This window comes from Diuraphis noxia, unplaced genomic scaffold, assembly GCF_037042655.1.
Source record: "Diuraphis noxia isolate RWA-SAM2 unplaced genomic scaffold, SU_Dnox_SAM2 contig0002, whole genome shotgun sequence".
Taxonomy (NCBI): domain Eukaryota; kingdom Metazoa; phylum Arthropoda; class Insecta; order Hemiptera; family Aphididae; genus Diuraphis; species Diuraphis noxia.
In genome coordinates, this window is record NW_028301712.1 from 15,505,180 (window position 1) to 15,524,553 (window position 19,374).

General features: G+C 31.3%; 1 protein-coding gene and 1 pseudogene across 1 annotated transcript in view; one reads left to right on the forward strand and one right to left on the reverse strand.

Moving 5' to 3' along the window:
• Positions 1–1,537: 1,537 nt before the first annotated feature.
• The window catches only part of LOC107170766 (uncharacterized), a 164,172-nt gene continuing 146,335 nt past the window's right edge, over positions 1,538–19,374 (reverse strand). Inside the window, exons 4-5 of the transcript XR_016190132.1 lie at positions 1,947–2,054; positions 1,538–1,841 (exon numbers count right to left, since the gene is read on the reverse strand). The gene's annotated coding sequence lies outside the window, so the exon portion shown is untranslated. The remainder of the gene's footprint in view (positions 1,842–1,946; positions 2,055–19,374) is intronic.
• Positions 15,939–17,389, forward strand: LOC149058145 (uncharacterized; annotated as a pseudogene).

Here is a 19,374-nt window from a genome sequence, read left to right on the forward strand (position 1 = left end):
ACAATTTCTATATAACATTGTTTTTAAAATTATTATTATTATTATTTTAGAATCGCTCGTAGTTAAAGCACTTAACATCATCGCGAGACGTGTATTTCTGTGTATTAGTTAATATTACGTATTATTAATATGTAATATTATAACCTGCGAATGTACCTATTACGCGCCTCATGTTTCAACGTATACTGTACTGCGTTAAATATATTTTATAAACTATACATCACCCCTTAAAAAATATACACACGTGTACTGCGCCTGATATTATCCTTCTGAGGTTAAATATATACATTCGAAGTCGCTTGAGTTACTCATTACTCTTATTTGAAAAAATAAAAATAAACAGTTCTTATCTCAGAACATACTTGGTCGACCTTATACCACGGTCTTGAAAATATTATTTTTTTTAAATCGCCGCTCATCCGCACTGTGATAAGGCATCGATCAGATGTAGTGAAAATTTATATGCTGACGCGTGAGAGTTCGGTATCGATTCAGTCAGCCTCTAGAGCTGAGCATTTGTGATCGTGTTCTAATTTAATATATATTAATATGTCGTCGTCGTCGTGTTCATTTTTTGATGATGTGCCCGCACCTCGATGCATGGTAAGTTTTATTTCTCAACCAACATTTTGTACTACTCTAATATTTTATTTTCAGTCACCGCAATTATTCCCCGAAACGTACAATCTGGCAGACTACACACTACGTGTAGCCGAATACGGAGGCCCGGACACCGGTTATTCACTCGGGTTTAATGCTGGCCAACGTTTTCCGTGGACATCACCCGATTTGAGGTCGCCATCTTCATGCGGACAACACCTTCCGTGGAAGCCATCCGACCCGAATCAGACGCCAATGCAAAATATGTTATCCGGTCGACGAAATATTAAGTGAGTATTAATATACATATATAAATAAAATTACTATCGTTTTATAAAAAATCTCGCATCATGTTTTTAGACGATGCCCAATCTTTTCACTTAAGCGAGTACGAGTGGGGTTACGACGAACGCGTATACCGCAAAGTCCATTGGAAGAAGAAAATTATATCCAATTGTAGATATTTAATGTAAAATAATTTAGCGTGAATAAAATATTATTATTATTGTAGGTATATATACTGATTTTTTTTTTTTTATTATTATTATTCTGTAGAATACTAATTATTATTATTATTATTATTATTATGTCACCGAGGCTGCAAAAACAATATTGCGTGCTCCGTAAGATTATTATTATATGCAAATATTATACGACTCCTTAAATGCGTATCGATATTATTAAATAAAATATTTTTTTTTAAACTGGCCCATCTCGGCGATAATAATTTTATACATATATATATATATATATATATATAATTATTTTATACGACTCATTAAATGCGTAAAATATACCAATATTATTATTATTATTAACATTATAGGGTCGAGATAAAATGTAAAAAAGAACAGATTTTTAAACATTTTTATTGAAAATATTAAAACATAAAAATAATATTATCAATAATTATATACAAGGGAGGGAATTTATTCAAAGTCTATGATGAAACTCCTCTTATTCATCCCTCGATAAATGAGGCTGACCGCTGGCACCGCACCCAGATTATACTCTGTCATGTCCACGTCCGTCATCCGCACAGTCTTCGGCAAGAACACGTTAATCGTGCCCGTACCCGCGGGATCAGCCAATACGCATGCCAAAGCCGTCCCAAATTTGGTGTCGGCCCCTTTCATAGAGCGCACGGGGTATGGAACGTCCTTCGTGAGGTCCCCGATCGACATGTTGACTGAGTTCACCTGTGATTTTAACGCACTCAAGAAAGTTGCCATGGTATTAAACTGTGAACAGAAAAAATAAATGTTAGATAGAATTGTCAAGCGTATGCGTTTTTTTAAATTTTTTTTAAATATTTTATTATTTTATTAACATAAAAATTAACTCACTTTATTCGCTCGTGTTATAAGAAGAATGCTAGATGAATCGTGGAAGATGATCGACGATGTGGTGGTGCAGGCGGTGTTGGTGGTAGTACGCTGAGTATGGATTCGTAACTAAATAAAAAAAAAAAATATATTGACTATTGCTATGTACTGATTTATAAGAAACACACAAGTTTGTCATCATGGATTTTGAATTTTCGATGATAAATAGGACTGATATGGTTCTGATATCCGGGGCCATATCCAATAGTTTGGACAGATACAAAATAAGGAAATTGGAAGGAAGACCGTTAATACTACCAACCAACACGGAGGTCAGACCTATATTGGACCGAGAGGTTGTGGTAGTAAGAAAAGAAATTAAACGTATTTTTAGATGTAAGGAAGTGTTGAGAGATACTTGTTTAGGACAGTTAGAGTTAAGTTTAAACACAGAATTAAATAATTTAGATAAGGAATATATAGAGGAATATTTAGCACATGGAGATAAAATTAATATAATCGTACTATGGAACGGACATTCGGATGTAAGAGTATTACATAAATTAAAAATAGACCAGGTTCCGGTTCTTAACATTACTTGTTACGACACGAGGTTCGACCAAAATTTCAGTATAAGGTTAGAAAAACTAGCAAATAAAGAGATAATATTCGAAACCGATATCGGAAAGTTCGACAAAATAGGGAGATTACTGAACCTCCAAGAAACGCATGATGTAGTTTGTAAAAAGACGCATAATATAACACATGCCCATGATCCTCGGACTGATGTACAATTTACAAAATGTATATTTGACCACGTAATAAAAAAAATGTGGTATGATAATTTAATTAAACATTTTAGATAACTATAGGTAGAGAAAAGAAAACTATGGATGGACCGCTACGACTTGAGACCTATGCAAAAGAGTCGTAACGGATATGTCCATAGGTTGGAATAGCTAAAAACCACCGGAAAAACCGGATAGTACCTATAAACTAGAATATATATATATACACTTAAAACGAATAGAATGTATGGTTAAGGGAATTAAATTAAAGGGATAAGTTAGTTAGAGGAACTTTATTAATATTGTTATAAAAGAAAAAAAAATGAAATGAAAAAAAAAAAATAATGTAAACTATGGTTATGGGAAAATATTATTATTAGTATTATAGGACAATTATGTTAATCAAATAAATAAACAATTAATGGAATATACATGTACTACTAACACAATCTTTATTATTATATAAGTACGAACAAAAAAAAAAAAAAAAAATATATATTATTAATATAACTATTAACCAAAAATATATCATATTATATAAAACATTATTATTATTGTAATCTAATTATTGTAAATGCGATAAGCATATAGATATATTTATACATTATAATCATTGCATGTAAAACTATGAAATTGTAAGAACTTGTAAAACATATGACATTTGAATTTGTACACAAGCTAAAGCTTGTAAATGTAAAAATGTAAAGTAACTGTTACAGATACTATTTAAAGATTTCTGTCTTGAGGACAGAAACCTTTTTTTTAGGGGGGAGGTGCTATGTACTGACGTCCCGCTGAGACATCTAAACACGCATATACACGTAGATATGTATAAGTGACCCTGGGGCGTATGATTTCGCCAACCAATTATATTGTGTAGGACCTCAATAGTTATATCGAAGGCCAAACTTCTAGCCTTTCCAAAATATTACCATAATTGGAATTAAATATACGAAATATTAAATATGAAATCGTAGTCTTGGCAGGCGTATCTAGAGATAACATTAATGTCGTCGGGCTATGGAGATTACGTGTCGCGAATAACCAGGATGTGGCCGACCGGTCGCATGGGCGTGGGAAGCTGCGATATTAAACTAATACACGCGTACGCTTTTGCACGACTCGGCCATGGACACATACGTGTCTTATCGATAGGAGAGGAAATGCAGAGAGTAGGACTATCTGGACTATATAGGAGAGCCCCGATTAGACCCAATTCAGACGTGAGCCACCAGAGTCAGAACAAGCACCTTCACGCCAGACACCAGTCCAATTTAATTATTCGGACTTAGAATATTTTACAACCAAATCATTTTGTGCAGTAAAAGTGTTTTATTTACATAGTAATCAAATAAATATCTAATAAATTAATCACAAATTAAGTTGTTATACTTATTACACCCAATCCATCTACCTCAACACCAGTCGTTTGTCCTCCTGTATGCTGGGACGCTACACTATTATAATCAAATAAAAATGCTAAGTGATAAGATTGCAGAAGGCAAATATTAAATAAATAAACTCAGAACTTAATTTAAAATAAAATATATATATTACCTATCATATACAAAAATTCTGTATTGAGAATCAAATGATTCTCTCTAAACTATGCACGTAACAGTCGTGTAATGTGATAGCATATAATTATTAAATAAATGAAATAAACTCACTTTATAAGTATGCAGGTGATTTAGTACGATTTCTATCTTTAGATGACGGAGGAGATGAAATTTTGAGGACTGCTTCAGATAGTTGGAAAAATACGACTGATTTAAAATTCACTGACCAACGGTCAGGCGGCGTATTTACATATCCCACTTGATTTGAGCACCATAGTGCTAAATTCAGGTACGATTTGGAAACCAATAAATTAAATACATTCCCTACTGGTATTCAGCACTCTTATTTTATTGTCAATAATCTTTTAACTACATTATAAACTTAATAAGTATTTTACTGAAAATTTTCAATGAGTTACTTTAGAACAATGATAACTGATTTAAGAAAAAAAAATTGTTCACAAATTGTTACTTTTATTAGGTACCTAGGGTATATTTTAACAGTATTTGATTGTCAAACATTATTTTTTCTTCTTCTTTATTTGTGTTTATGTATAGGTAACTTGAAAATGCTAATAATACAATGAATGAATTGTGTGACAACGACAACAGATTATTTGCAAATCATATGAGTAAATTAAAAAGTAGAATGGGATACTAGCTGTAGGTGAAGAATTTGATCACAGCTTTTTTAATAAAATGAATAAAGAACATGAGGATCATATTATACAAGAACAATTGAATTTAACTGAAGCAAGATCTGAATTTATAAGCTCTATGAACGAAAGCAATGAAGCATGTAACAGTAGTTTTCAGAAAACGAGTACTTCAGAGGTTGATGAGACACTTGGGGTCATAATTGATTCAGAAATTCAACAATTTCAAGCTGATATGGACAATATTAAATGTTTAGTGGAAAAAAATAAAAATGATAAATTTGTCATTAAAAATTTTAAAAATATAAATAATTACTTGAGTCGCATTACTTCAGTTGAACAATTATCTGAATTTTCAAAACATTTAGTCCGTAAACGACATGGAAAAATTATTGGAACACAACCTACATCACGTTCTAGACGCAAGTCTATTATTTCAAGCGGTGCTAAACGCATACAAGCTGGCCGTCCTTCAAAAACAGAAGCAAACTTTCAAGTTAAAAGGAAAAAGAAAAGATGCTTGGCAATAAATATTGATGAAAATACTCCAAACGCAAAAACTCATTAAATATATTTAATTTTTCAGTATTTTGTTTATAACCATATAATGTAACTTACCCAACCTCATATATCTATGATATACCTATTTATTTTATTATTATACAATGATGATATAACCTATTGTTATATATATATATATATTAGAAAAAATAAAAGTAAATATATTTAATTCTTTTTAACTTATTAAGTTAACCCATAAATATCTTTTTAAAATAAACTATTAATTTCAATAACAAAACCTAATAATTCAACTATAATAATAATAATTAATTTTGTTTGAATTTATTTATTTCAAACCATTGCTGTACTAAATACTTATGAATAATTAAAATAGCATTAAGTAATTAGATTACTAAAATATTATACAATAGTTATTACTGTTATTAGTTACCTATACATAAACACAAATAAAGAAGAAGAAAAAATAATGTTTGACAATCAAATACTGTTAAAATATACCTAGGTACCTAATAAAAGTAACAATTTGTGAACAATTTTTTTTTCTTAAATCAGTTATCATTGTTCTAAAGTAACTCATTGAAAATTTTCAGTAAAATACTTATTAAGTTTATAATGTAGTTAAAAGATTATTGACAATAAAATAAGAGTGCTGAATACCAGTAGGGAATGTATTTAATTTATTGGTTTCCAAATCGTACCTGAATTTAGCACTATGGTGCTCAAATCAAGTGGGATATGTAAATACGCGGTCAGGTGTCCAAAATTATTATCAGCAGAAATCCCCACCATAATCTATAGGCGTGTACAATATCGAGCTGGTACAGCGATTAATAAACGCATATACGTGCATTACAGTCGAAAAGGATCGTCCGCTAAGCGGATCATGCGTGTCGTATAACTAGCGGAATGTATTGTCCGACCACATGTGACTGGCGGGTTGACCGTCGCCGCCAGATGATATGGTATTTTACACCCCGCCCGTAGGGTTGTCCAGATGCGGCTAACGAATACGATTATTTGTGTGAATAACTCAATATTCGTAGACATTATATTATGTATATGTATCTACTTATGGAGACTTTAATAACTCGACGTATACGGAAACGATATTATTCTACAAATTATTTTTAAAAATCGTGTTATGGAATGCGAGGTCGTTTGTGTGACGCTGACCAACCATCAATCCCAGATGTGTAGTATATACATGTTATACACACAAGGATATAATATGCGTAATAAAATCATTATAATGGTAATGGTCATATATTAAATTAACAATCTTTTCATGTTCTTTTGTTTTCCAACTATTTGTTATATTATTTATATTTTTGTGACAAATAAGTAATTCTATGTTAGAATTTTGAAATTCTTGATAAATTAATTGTTTTGTCACGGACCAATTTCGTTTGTTTAGTCCAGCCGCTATAGTGGGAATTGCAATTTTGTAGTCGTGTAATTTGTTCATAATTTTTTAAAATTTTGTAATGCAGTTTTTATATTATTATATTTAGGTTTAAGGGGGCTGGAGCATGGCATGTTTTAAGGAGTAGTGTTTAGGCATTTAATATTACATTGACTATTTTGCCTTGTCAATGTGTGAGATGTAAACGAACATTAGTGTGAGTAATCCGTTATCACCTATTCACGACGAAATACGAATTCCCGGAACTACGATAACTATCAAAATATTCGTCGAATTTTCCTATTAGCCGTTTAATTGATTTTAGCAGGAGCCACTTGCGTACATAATATGCCGTGATCACTGTAAACCAAGGGCATGTGTAAGGGGGGATTCAACCCCCCCCCCTCCCCCCCGCCCCCACATAGAAAATTTCTTTATGAGTAAATAGATGTGAAATAATATAAAAAAATACATATCGACCCCCCCCCTCAATAATCTTTACCTACGCTACTGCTGTAAACTGTACACAATATTAAAAAAAATTAAATTACATGAAATAAAAATGCTAATAAATACAATAATAAGTTTATTAGATTATGATAAATTAATAAATTTCATTAATTAGTTGAGGCAACATGCTTTCTAAATAAAATGTTTTTAGTTGATCTTTCATTTTGTTTTCCCAAAAACTGTCTTCACGTTTTATTTTTTCAAACATTAAACCTGTATAAACATACACAATATACATAGGTAGTTAATTATTTAAATATAGATATGATCATGATAATAAGCATAAAATATATAGTACAGTGATATTTAAAAACCTTTAGGGGTCCAAATGCAAAAATAGCAGTATAGTTTACACGAAATATGTAATTGCCCTTGAACTTGATAATAATAGTTGTGGTTTCGTTTGAGATGCAGCTGTCCATTTTTTATTTCACAACATTTTATTTTTTTTGAAGTGATTCCGTCTTCAGGGCTCATACTTTTCGCTGATGCTGGACATTTAATTTCGACTAAAGTATTATGGTCCACCAGACCATCAGGAGATGCTGCTAAGAATGATAAATCATGGTCTACTATTAAGCCTGAATTTTTAATACTTTTGCCTAAAACTTTTTCAAGCTGCTGTTTGGCAATGTCTTCGTGCTCGATTCCATATCTGGTGGCAGCATTGCCGCTAAAAGTCCCAAACAATAATTCCTTGGCGACTTTGTCTCGTGAAGTGGATTCACGTAATTTGCATATCTTACCAAATACAGAGGCTGTTAATCTATATAAAGTAAAAAGTAATAAATATTTATGTAACAATAAAAATATAATTTTTAATCAAAAAATAATTGAAATAAACCTTTTTTTTCTTTCTAAATGCCATTCCTCGCATTGGTGTTGCCTTACAGTTTTTTTTTCTAAATCATGGATTTCATTTTTATTTAGTTGTAATTGTTTTAAGAAATTATTTTTCAACTTTTCTATTTCTTCTGTTGTGAAGTTTGTTAAGTTACTATTCGAGACGTTCCCATAGTTTTCGTCGGGTCCAACGTAAGTCGTTTTAGTTTTTCTTGTAGATTTTGTAGAAAAAAGCTTACGTCGGATTTTACGGGCCTCTGCCGTTTTTTGATACTTTTTAATAAACATTTTAGTATATTTCCCTGGGCTTTTATTTGTAACGTGCTTATTAAAGATTGATAAACGATTTGATCCAGTGTTATAAGCCATAACTGCAGCATTACACCTAAGTTGATATGAACCTTTTAACGAAAAGTTTACCCGTTTTCCTCCAATAAATTTAGTCAATATAGAATTGTATAGTTCTGCTGCATTATTGTTGTAATTAAGTAACAAGCTTTCTGTGTGGTAAGTCATTAGACTCCGGGCTTTGGTTATGTCATTCCAAACACCTAGTCTTGAAAGTTCCAGAACTAGGTTTTCTTCTCCTTTATACAACACACACGTATATATTATATATTGATTATATTATATTATACAGGATACATTACGATATTTTCTGTGATAAGACTAGTGGGAATAAAAGCTTCTATTTAATTTAATATTTTAGTTAAAAAATAATTTTGTATTTGATTATTTACGAAAAAAAATAAAATAGGTCATTTTGATAGGTTATTTTTTCTGAAAATTTTGACATTTCAAAATTTTATTTTCATTATAACCATATGGTTTTTAATAATTTTTTTAGTAAATAGGTATGAAGACATTAAGTTCGGTCAGTATATAATTTTGGCAATTATTTTTAATAATCATGAGATTAATGGAAATAAAATATTGAAACACCAATATTTGTCAAACATAAACTGTATGAAATGTCGATATTTAATTTTTTTTTTTAAAACAAATTAGGATCAGGGGTAATATTCTACAGTGGCGTACACACATGGGCGGTGTTCAACCCCCCACCCCCTTTAACTTTTTAAATATACAGTGCCTATATGAAAATTGTTAAACGACATATTTTGATAAATATATTTATGTATAATTTTTAATAAAACCCCCTCATTGAAAATATCTGTGTACACCACTGATATGTACGGAAACGGTACTGAGTACTTAATACAAAAATCATTGAAATTAGAATGTACCATCTTACCTTCTTTATTTCCTTTACAAAAATAGGATTTGCAGTTATTATGACTTCCAAATACATGAAATGGTCCATTTGTCAAATCAGTTTTTAAAAGAGCTAAAATTTCCTCATATGGCTTATCACTAAGATGCTGTTTTCTATATTTAATCGCTTCAGTTACTGCATAACGAAGCCTAAGTAAATGTAAATAAAACGTATGTAAAAATTGTACCGATGAAAAAATTTGGTGATATGATGATTTATATGTAATCTAAAATGGTAAAATATAAATAAAATGTTACTTTTTGTCAGAATATGTTAAAAGCATGAAGAAAAACGTATTAAAAATATATACATTGAATTTACATAATTTCTAAACAACTTATATCATATAATTTTTAATCATTTTGTTAATTTTTATAGTGTAATTTTTTGTATACAGAATATTTTATAAAAACCAAAAAATATGCACATTACCTGAGTAATCTATCTTGTACGGCTTTACGATAGATCCCTGGTATAACTTCTCCTTTGTCGTTTTTTCTTTTGACACTTATATCCCTCATTCGATTTATATAATTGCGCAATAAGTGATTGGTACATTCAACCTTTTTTATTAAAAAATTTGGACCATAAGGTTTTTCCATTCTCAATCGCTTCATTACACTGCTATCACCATCTCCTAATAATAGTTTAAATCATATAATATATATATATTATTTATTATTTATTACAATTTAATTATCTTACCAATTAATTGTGAATATATTATATTGTGCATTGATAAACTTTGTTTAAATCCCTCTACGATAATATCCGCTTCCATTGCAGTAGATGGAGCGCTCCAATTTTTAAAACACAAATTATCAGTAAGTGATGATTCATTTTTCTCCACCATTTGACATATACAGCAATATTTATTTCGAACCCCACAAAACAACATTTTCTTTGTTCTAGCTCCAATTATACAGGCCTGGTTCAAATTAATTAAAAATATATTTATTAGTATATTTGGTAAACCAGTAACAACTTATTAATTTATTATTCAGACAATAAATAGGCACTTACAACTCCAGATAAAGCGTTGTATTTAGTACGGTATGATCGTTTACTCCATGCTCCATCAGCAATAACAGCTATCTTTGGTCTACTTAGTTGATCGACTTCCCCATTCTCAATTGCTAATTTAGCTTCCTCCTTCCCAGCCAATAACATCTCTTTCAAAGCAAGGTCATTGAAGTGATTGAAAATATTCGTATGCATTTCTTGGTACATCCGATTTGACATATTTGGCATATTTAAGGTAGCAGAGAACTCTTCCAGTTGAGAATATCCTTGCCCGATGTTAACTATAGACGAAACTATGGCCATGTTGATGTTCATGTCACTATCGTCTTTTCACTATTAATTGTAACCTTTATGCCACATATTTTACACGTGAAGTAAAATATGCTGATAAATCCTTTTCTTCCTTCTTTTAAAAATTCCAAATCACGAAATGAACATTCAAATCCTTTGTGATTTACCGATTGTATTGAATCAAAAATGTGTCGCATATTTACAATTCTTCGCCCCTCTAAATTTTTCCATGGGTCACTTCTTCATCGTAAGACAAAGATAATAAATTTGAATTATTGCTTACTTCACGATTTACAATTAGTTCATTACTGGGAGTTGAAGTTCCTAATACGGTAAAATTCGAAATTGATGGTATCGAATCATTTTGATTTTCAATCTAATAATAATAAAAAAAAAAAAAATATTTAAAAATAATAATTTATTCATTTTATTATATTTTTTTAATACAAATTATTTTTAAGTTAGGAATGCATTAAATTAACAATGATCAATATGTGTTATATTTAAATTATATTATATTTATTGAATATTTTGTTAGGTATATTATATGATGTGATATATCGATTTATGATACATTCTGTTTACAATAATAATTGTAAAAAAAATGAGGGCTATTCAGTTTTACGAGTGTATTGTTTTAATTTATAATTTTAAAAAGCGGGTAAGTAAGTGGATGTCGCTCTGCTATACAGTAGTTTACAAGTGGGTTTACCTACTGTAATGGATGATATTAAATTTGAATTTAATGATATAATATCATTGTATACGAAAAACGATTCTGATCGGAGACGAGTTTTCAGTTTTAGATATTTTATACAATATTAATATTCAATTAATATCAATTAAAATAATTAAATAGATTTCGTCAAAATTTGAACTTAAAATAGTTATAAGAAAAAATCATGCCTATATTTTTTGAAATTTCCAATAGTTTTCAAAAGCACCAGGAAAAACAAAAAAAAAATTAACGAAAAACGGGAATTTTTACGCAAATTCAAATTTTGAAAAACTAGATTTTAGATATTGGTTTAACTCTAAAACTAATTCTCGTACAAATCTTTTTAAGTTTTTTTTTACAAATGACAATAAAATTTTGTTCGTTGGGTAAAAAAGCTTCAAATTTTGATACAAGACTTCTAATATATTGTCGCAATAGTAGTTAAAAAATATTAAAAATACATAGTCACAATTTTTTTAATAAACATTGAAAGTTCAAATTTTGACAAAATACATAAAAATCACGAAAATTCGCAATTTATTTTTAGTTAGAAAAATTCATACAAATTTTTCTTTACAAATCTAAGGTTTGAAAATTCTAAACAAGATTCTTCATGAGTTTGTCTACTTTTATCAAAAAAAAAATTTTACCGGAAAAGTCGTATTAAATTTTTATGAGCATTAGAATTACAATATTAGATATTCGCTCAATTTCTGTTGTACCTGATTCATTGAGAATGACAGCGAAATACAAAAATCCAATTTGTCAACACACACACACAGATCATTGTAATATCAATACAATAAATTATCCACTGAATATATAATTTAATCATACCTACCTATATAATATATTATATAATTCTATATTATATTTAAAATTGATAAAATCTTATGTTACTAACAAAACAGTTTTTATTCATTAAAAATATAACCATATTATATCAAACCATAATCAATGTATTATAATTACCTCATTATTGTTTCCATGATCTTCAGGTTCTTTTTCAAGTTTTTTACATTTAAGATTAGCCAGGTTAGGTTTTTTTCGTGGTGCACCCAAACTGAGGCGCGCTTTTTTACCCAATCGCCAGTCTTTATTCATTTTGAAATTCAAACAAAATAAGTGACACGAAAAATTGAACTTCACTGTCCGATTATTTGGAAACAAGTAATACTTTTTTCGTTTTGTCGTAATAGTATAAATTTGATCGAGTAGGAAACCAACTTATCACTAATCGATTTATAATCGCCCGGCATACAGGTATTATTTTTGTTGCGGCTACCTAGATTCTTAGAAATGTTCGAATGCCCGTACGCGCATGCACATGTCTAATTCAACGAGGAATAATATTCTGTTCCGGTTCTCCGGCACAAATTTTATGCCAACAGTACCAAAAAAGAAAGAAAAATTCGTATTGTTTTGATCGACTTCTATTAATTTTGAAAAGTGATTTGTATTCGTTGGTCTATTTTCTAGGTTTGTTCGGAAATAGATTTACGATTTTATTTTTAGTTAATAGAGTATTATGCATAGTAAATTTATTTTATTTTCAAAAAATACTTATATTTTGACTAAAATTTAGATAGTCACAAAATTAAAAAATCAAAAATTCACTTCCGAGCAAACCTAGAATAAATAAGCACAAATCAGATGTAGTTTTCAAAATTAAATTCAAGCAACTTGAAGTATGTTTATTTTACTTTTGCTTATTGGTATAAATGCGTGGAATATGAAGGTTGCTCCAGCCCCCTTAAGAAAATATTTTTGTTTCGTTATTAGATAATAAATTATCCTATTCCCTATACTTATTGGGATGGCTTCACCAACTATTGGTTTTAAATGTTTTAATTGAGCTGAGGCGTCTCCAAATTTATTTTTTATTTGTGCAGCCAAACCTTTGCTCATTTTTAAGTCTGCGGAAATGCAGTGAGCAATTGAATATTCAGAGTTCGTTTGAAATATGTTTTTTACATCTTCTTTAATATTATGCACGTTGTTGCTGTTATGAATGTTGTAAGTTCGTATAATTATATCATTATTAATTTTGTTATCATTATTATTTTTACATAATGTTAACGTACTATTTTTGAAATTTATATTAGCATTATATTGGTATAAAAATTTATTTCCAATTATTATGTGACACGATAAATTTTTGATGACATATGCTTTGATTTCAAATTCATGGGAGTTTATTTTTATTTTTATTAAAATTGATCCGAATAGAGTTAAGGGTTCATTATTTGTTCCTGTTAGTAGAATATGTTCTTTTTTTAAATCACTATTAGGGGGCATTAAGGTGTGTTTAATGCAACATATATTTGCTCCTGTGTCTATTGTTACTGGAATAGTAATATTATTTAATGTAGCTTTAATGAATAGAGGTTCGGTTATGTTATTTATTTTATGTTTATGTTTTGGTAAATCTGAAGATAAAGGGGAACATCTTTCAGTAAAGTTTAACCTAGAAGTTAGTTTTTTTGGTTCTGATTTATAGATCGACATGTTTTTGCTGAGTGTCCTACCTTGTCGCAGATTTGACATGTTATTGAGGATTTGTTATTGAAATAGCAGTTTTCTGTTCTATGATTATTTTTTAAGCATATTTTGCATTGTTGAGCCTGATTATTATTTTTATTTCGAAAGCATGTCTCTGTAGTGTGGTTGCTAAGTAAGCAAATTTCACACTTTTGCCTTTTATTGTTATCAAAGTTTTGATTATAAAAATTGTTTTGTCACATTAAATTAGAAGGTTTGAAATAACTATTTTTGTTCGTGTTTATTTTTTTATTTTCTAACAAATTTTCAATTTTTTTATTTAGCTTCTCATTATTGTCATTAGACACCTTTAATTGTACATTGAATTTTTCCGTTATTTTATTTATTTGATCGTACATAATAGCATTTTTTATGTCCGTTTGAGACTGAGTTGTTTCTCCTGTTGCCATAAATTCGATTAATTCGTATTTTCTTATGTTGTCTTTTAGTTGTTTAAGAGTATTATTATCCAGAACTCCTATATGTCTAATAATATTTGGTTTTAAGCCCTTGATAATTGTGTGTATTAATTCTGTTTCAGGCATTGAGGGATTTATTCTTTTACATAAGGATTCTATTTCGTTGGCGTAATTTATTGTTTGTTCATCGTCTAGTTTTTTTTGTTTTTGAAGTAGTAATTTTAACATATCTAGCTGAGCTGTTGGTTTAAATTCACTTTAGTTTGTTTTCTAAATCAGCCCATTTTGTGTCGTTGATTAAATTTGATTCATTATTATCATAGAAAGTTAAAGCAGGACCTTCTAAATATAAAGGTAAACATTTTATATCATTATATATGATCACTTATCGGGACGTTTTTTAAAAACGTTATGCAACACGTGCAACCTCAAACTGAAAACACCGAAATTTGTGCCGTGCTTCCTGCATAATCTGTCGAACTACGACGCGCATTTCATCGTTACAAATTTGGTGAACGACGGCGACACTGACCGAATATCGGTAATCGCGAACACCGAGGAGAAATATATTTTGTTTTCGAAATATATAAACAACACGTTCTCCGTCAGGTTTATAGACACGTGCCGGTTCATGGCGTCGAGCTTGGCACACTTGGCGTAGAACCTCTCCTCCGCGAACTTTGATAAGTTTCGAGAAGTCGCGAAAGTGTTCGCCCCGTCGGAGATGTCGTTGGTCACGCGAAAAGGCGTGTATCCGTACGAGTACACGGATTCGTGGAATAAATTACAAGTACCATCGTTACCGGATAAGTTTCTATTCTATAGCGCGTTGACGGAGACGCACGTGTGCGACGAAGACTACGATCACGCGACTCGGGTTTGGAACCATTTCGGCTGCACGACGCTCGGCGCTCTGTATCTTAAAGTCGATGTGTTGTTAAGCGTCGACGTGTTCGAGAATTTCAGGGATATATGCCTGACCACATATCACCTGGACCCAGCTCAATACTACACGTTGCCCGGCTTCAGCTTTGATTGTATGTTGAAACTTACGAAAGTTCAACTTTCACTTTTGGATGATTATGAGAAAGTTCTCTTTTTGGAGTCCGGTATGCGCGGAGGCTTGGTGCAGGCCAGCAAGCGTCACGCGCGTGCAAACAATCCCGAGGCGCCTGGATACAATGCCGACGAACCCAGCACGTCCCTCATATACTTAGATGGTGATTATAAAATATAAATTATATATTGTCGTGTATAAATTGATCAATTTTTTCACTTTCTAGCAAACAATTTGTACGGGTACGCGATGTGTAAATATATACCGATTAGCGATTTCGTATGGTATCCAGGAAACCCGGAAGTTGCACTCGACCAGCTACAATGGATGCGCGAGACGGATGACATTGGCAGATTTTACGAAGTTGACATTTCGTATCCTCAACACCTACACGCCGTCCACAATGATATGCCGTTCCTGCCACACGCTAGCATACCACGCGGATCCACTGTGCGAAAGTTGATGGTAACATTTATGCAAAAAGAACACTACGTGGTTCATTATATGAATTTACAACAAGCCATGGCCCTCGGCGTCGTAGTAGAAAAAGTGATTATTTATATAATAATAATTATTATTATTATGTGCATACTCATCTTATTACTTTTTTCGTGCATTTCAGACGCACCGAGTATTGGAATTCCGACAATCACCATGGCTGGCCCCGTACATAAATCTAAACACCGAATTACGTAAGCGGGCGACTAACAAATTCGATGAAAAGTTTTTTAAAGATTTAAACAATTTGGTGTTCGGTATGTTATTCATAAATTTTGCGGAAAAAAAATATTTTTTCTGAACTTTGAACTACTTAAACTTTACATAACGTCTACTGTGTGTATGTAGGGAAAACCATGGAAAACATGCGCCGTCGACTGGACTTGGAGCTTGTTTCGTGCCCGCGCAGAATGCGGAAGCTCATAAATCGACCAACGTTCAAATATTGTACGACTTACAACGAAAATCTCTCGGTGGTCACCCAACACGGCAAAGAAGTGGATTTCTGCAAGCCTATCTACATAGGATTTACCGTACTAGAACTTAGTTAAGTTTTAATGTACGGATTTCATAACGGCGTCATGAAGCGTCATTATGGAGATAGGATCGAGCTGTTGTATACCGATACTGGTGCGTTTACAATATATGCATTCTTGAAATAATATATCTATTATATTATATTATATTATAATATAATATTTTATGTTTCAGATTCGCTTTTCTATCAAGTGTCGACTAAAGATTTTTACGACGACTTGATCAACAATCCGAACCTTATGCGGCACATGGACACATCTAATTTACCGACCGATCACAAGGGATATGCGGCCTCAAGAAAAAGGATTCTAGGATTATTCAAGGATGAGACCGCTGGCAGAACTATTTATGAATTCGTCGCGCTGCGCGCAAAGTCATATGCCTACGACGTGGAACACGAAGTCAGCATCCGTGCGAAAGGCGTCATGAGACACGTGATCAGGAATCACCTCACACTCGCCGATCATAAGCGTTGTTTATTCGCCGACCTGGACGTCGACGTAGAATCCGATGAACGGGACGACGAGTTTGACGCGAGCACGGGGAAAATGATCGCGGGCGACTCTGCGAGGTTAGCTGTTGCGCGGATACATCAAAACGCCACAACGTCCACAGCACACCCGCCGTCAACGCCCGTTCACCCGTCGCACGCTTATAGTTATATGTCTTTTACACCGTTTAGAGAAAATGTACGCTCGTTTAAACACGAAGTGCGTACAATAAGATCCATGAAATTAGTTCTAATCAGGGCTGATGATAAGCGGTACGTGTAACCTGATAACATTTCCACGTACGCGCACGGTCATTACCTCGCAAATTATTAAATTATCTTTGTTAAATTAATATTATTATTATTATTATTATTGCTATTATTATTGTTATTGTTAAATTATCGCATATCTGTATGCATAACCTGTGAAAATAATGAACGGTGTTAAAATATTATATTAACACAATTTTTTATATATAATCTAGTCTTTAAATTATTTTTATTATTTTAGTATCGCTTTTGCTATCAGATCACGCCTCGTGTTTCGTCGTATACTGCACAGGGTGCAATATATATGTTACCGGCAAAGACGTAAATTAAGGAATTAATGTTAATGACTAGTCAATAACGATATTGCCGATCAAATTAGGCAGTACACGATATTGACTAGTAAATATCGTTAATGTCTATTATAATCAGTCAATGATGCAATTAGAAATATCTCCTAGGTAATGACAATAACTCCGGGATTTTTCAGGCATAATTGACAAAAATATAAAATATTCTTGCGTTGTAAAATCGATTTATCTAGATATAATAAGTACGTACGATAAAGCTGATAAATCTAATCCTTTTTACATTTTTGGATTTTTGTAATATCTTAGATTCGAACAAAGATCAAATTAATAATCATAGACAAAGGGCCATAACTAACCTTTAAAAGCAAGCACAAAAAATGATGAAGTATTCTAATACTAAGTTAACAGAACTTCAAGTAGGAATTACTGTAAGAGTACTTATACCTGACGTGGATAGAGCACGTGGCTCACCCCTTAATCTTTTGGCGGTCATTGTTTCATATGCAGCTGATATGTATAAATTATGTAAGTACAATAAAAATTAATTGTTAAAATAAATTAATAACAATATTAAAATAAATTACTATGTAGGTACGGAGTATGGCATGCTAAAAAATAGGTTCACTAGAGCACAACTCGTTCCGTGTCCTGAAAATATATTGAATTATGAAAAAACAATCGCGACTGCCGGAGTAAAAGAAATTACGGTTCGTGAGGCTGCTGGAGATTGTGAAAATAAATAATTATTAATTATGTATAATTTATCTTGTATTTATACATTTCTGACCTAATTAAAATATTTCGTTAAACATAATTATCAACATTGCCTATCAGTATTAGACATTAAAGTAAGTTCCTAGTCATAGTTCTAAATGTGTTAACAAAATATTTAAATTTTACAACCTTGCCTATGTTGTCAGTTAATTCCTAGGCATTGACAATATCGACTACTAATGTTAGGAATTTATAATATTGGCTAGGCATTTACGTTATTAACTAATTTACATCATTGACGGTAACATATATATATAAACTATACATTACCCCTTAAAGAAATATTGCATACCACACCACGCCTTATTCAAAAAAAAAAAAAAAAATCGTGCTTATCTACACAGTCTTAATATTATTTTAAAAAAACCCCACCCATTCGCACTGTGATAAGGCGTCGATGAGATTTAGGGGAAACTTATATTCCTATACACGGGAATCCGCTGTCGATGGTGCTCCAGACAGTCTTCAGAGCCCGCCATTTGCAGTGAACGTACTCAACGTGAAATAACAAGACATTAATATTATGTCGTCCTCGTGTTCATTTTACGACAATATGCCCACGTATTGATGTTTGGTAAGTTTTTCAACTATTATTATTATTTTTATCATCATATTTAAATCAATCTTTATTTTATTGTAGTCGCCGCAATTATTCCCCGCTACTTATAGACTGGAGGATGTAATATTTAATAATGAACACAATGCTGAATGATTTTATTGTTCATACAAAATATTATCTTTATTGAAATATATATATAATTTATTTATTTAGATAACAATATTTTCTTTTATTTATCAATTGTATCACTTAATTGTGATTTAACATTTAAAAATACATCTAACAGGGAAACGACAAGTAATAGAATATTGAGTAGACTGACTCACGATTTCCTTTTGGTGCTATTGACTGATTGAGTACTGAAATTGATAATATTTGGATCCGGTAATGATTGAACACGTGTATGGA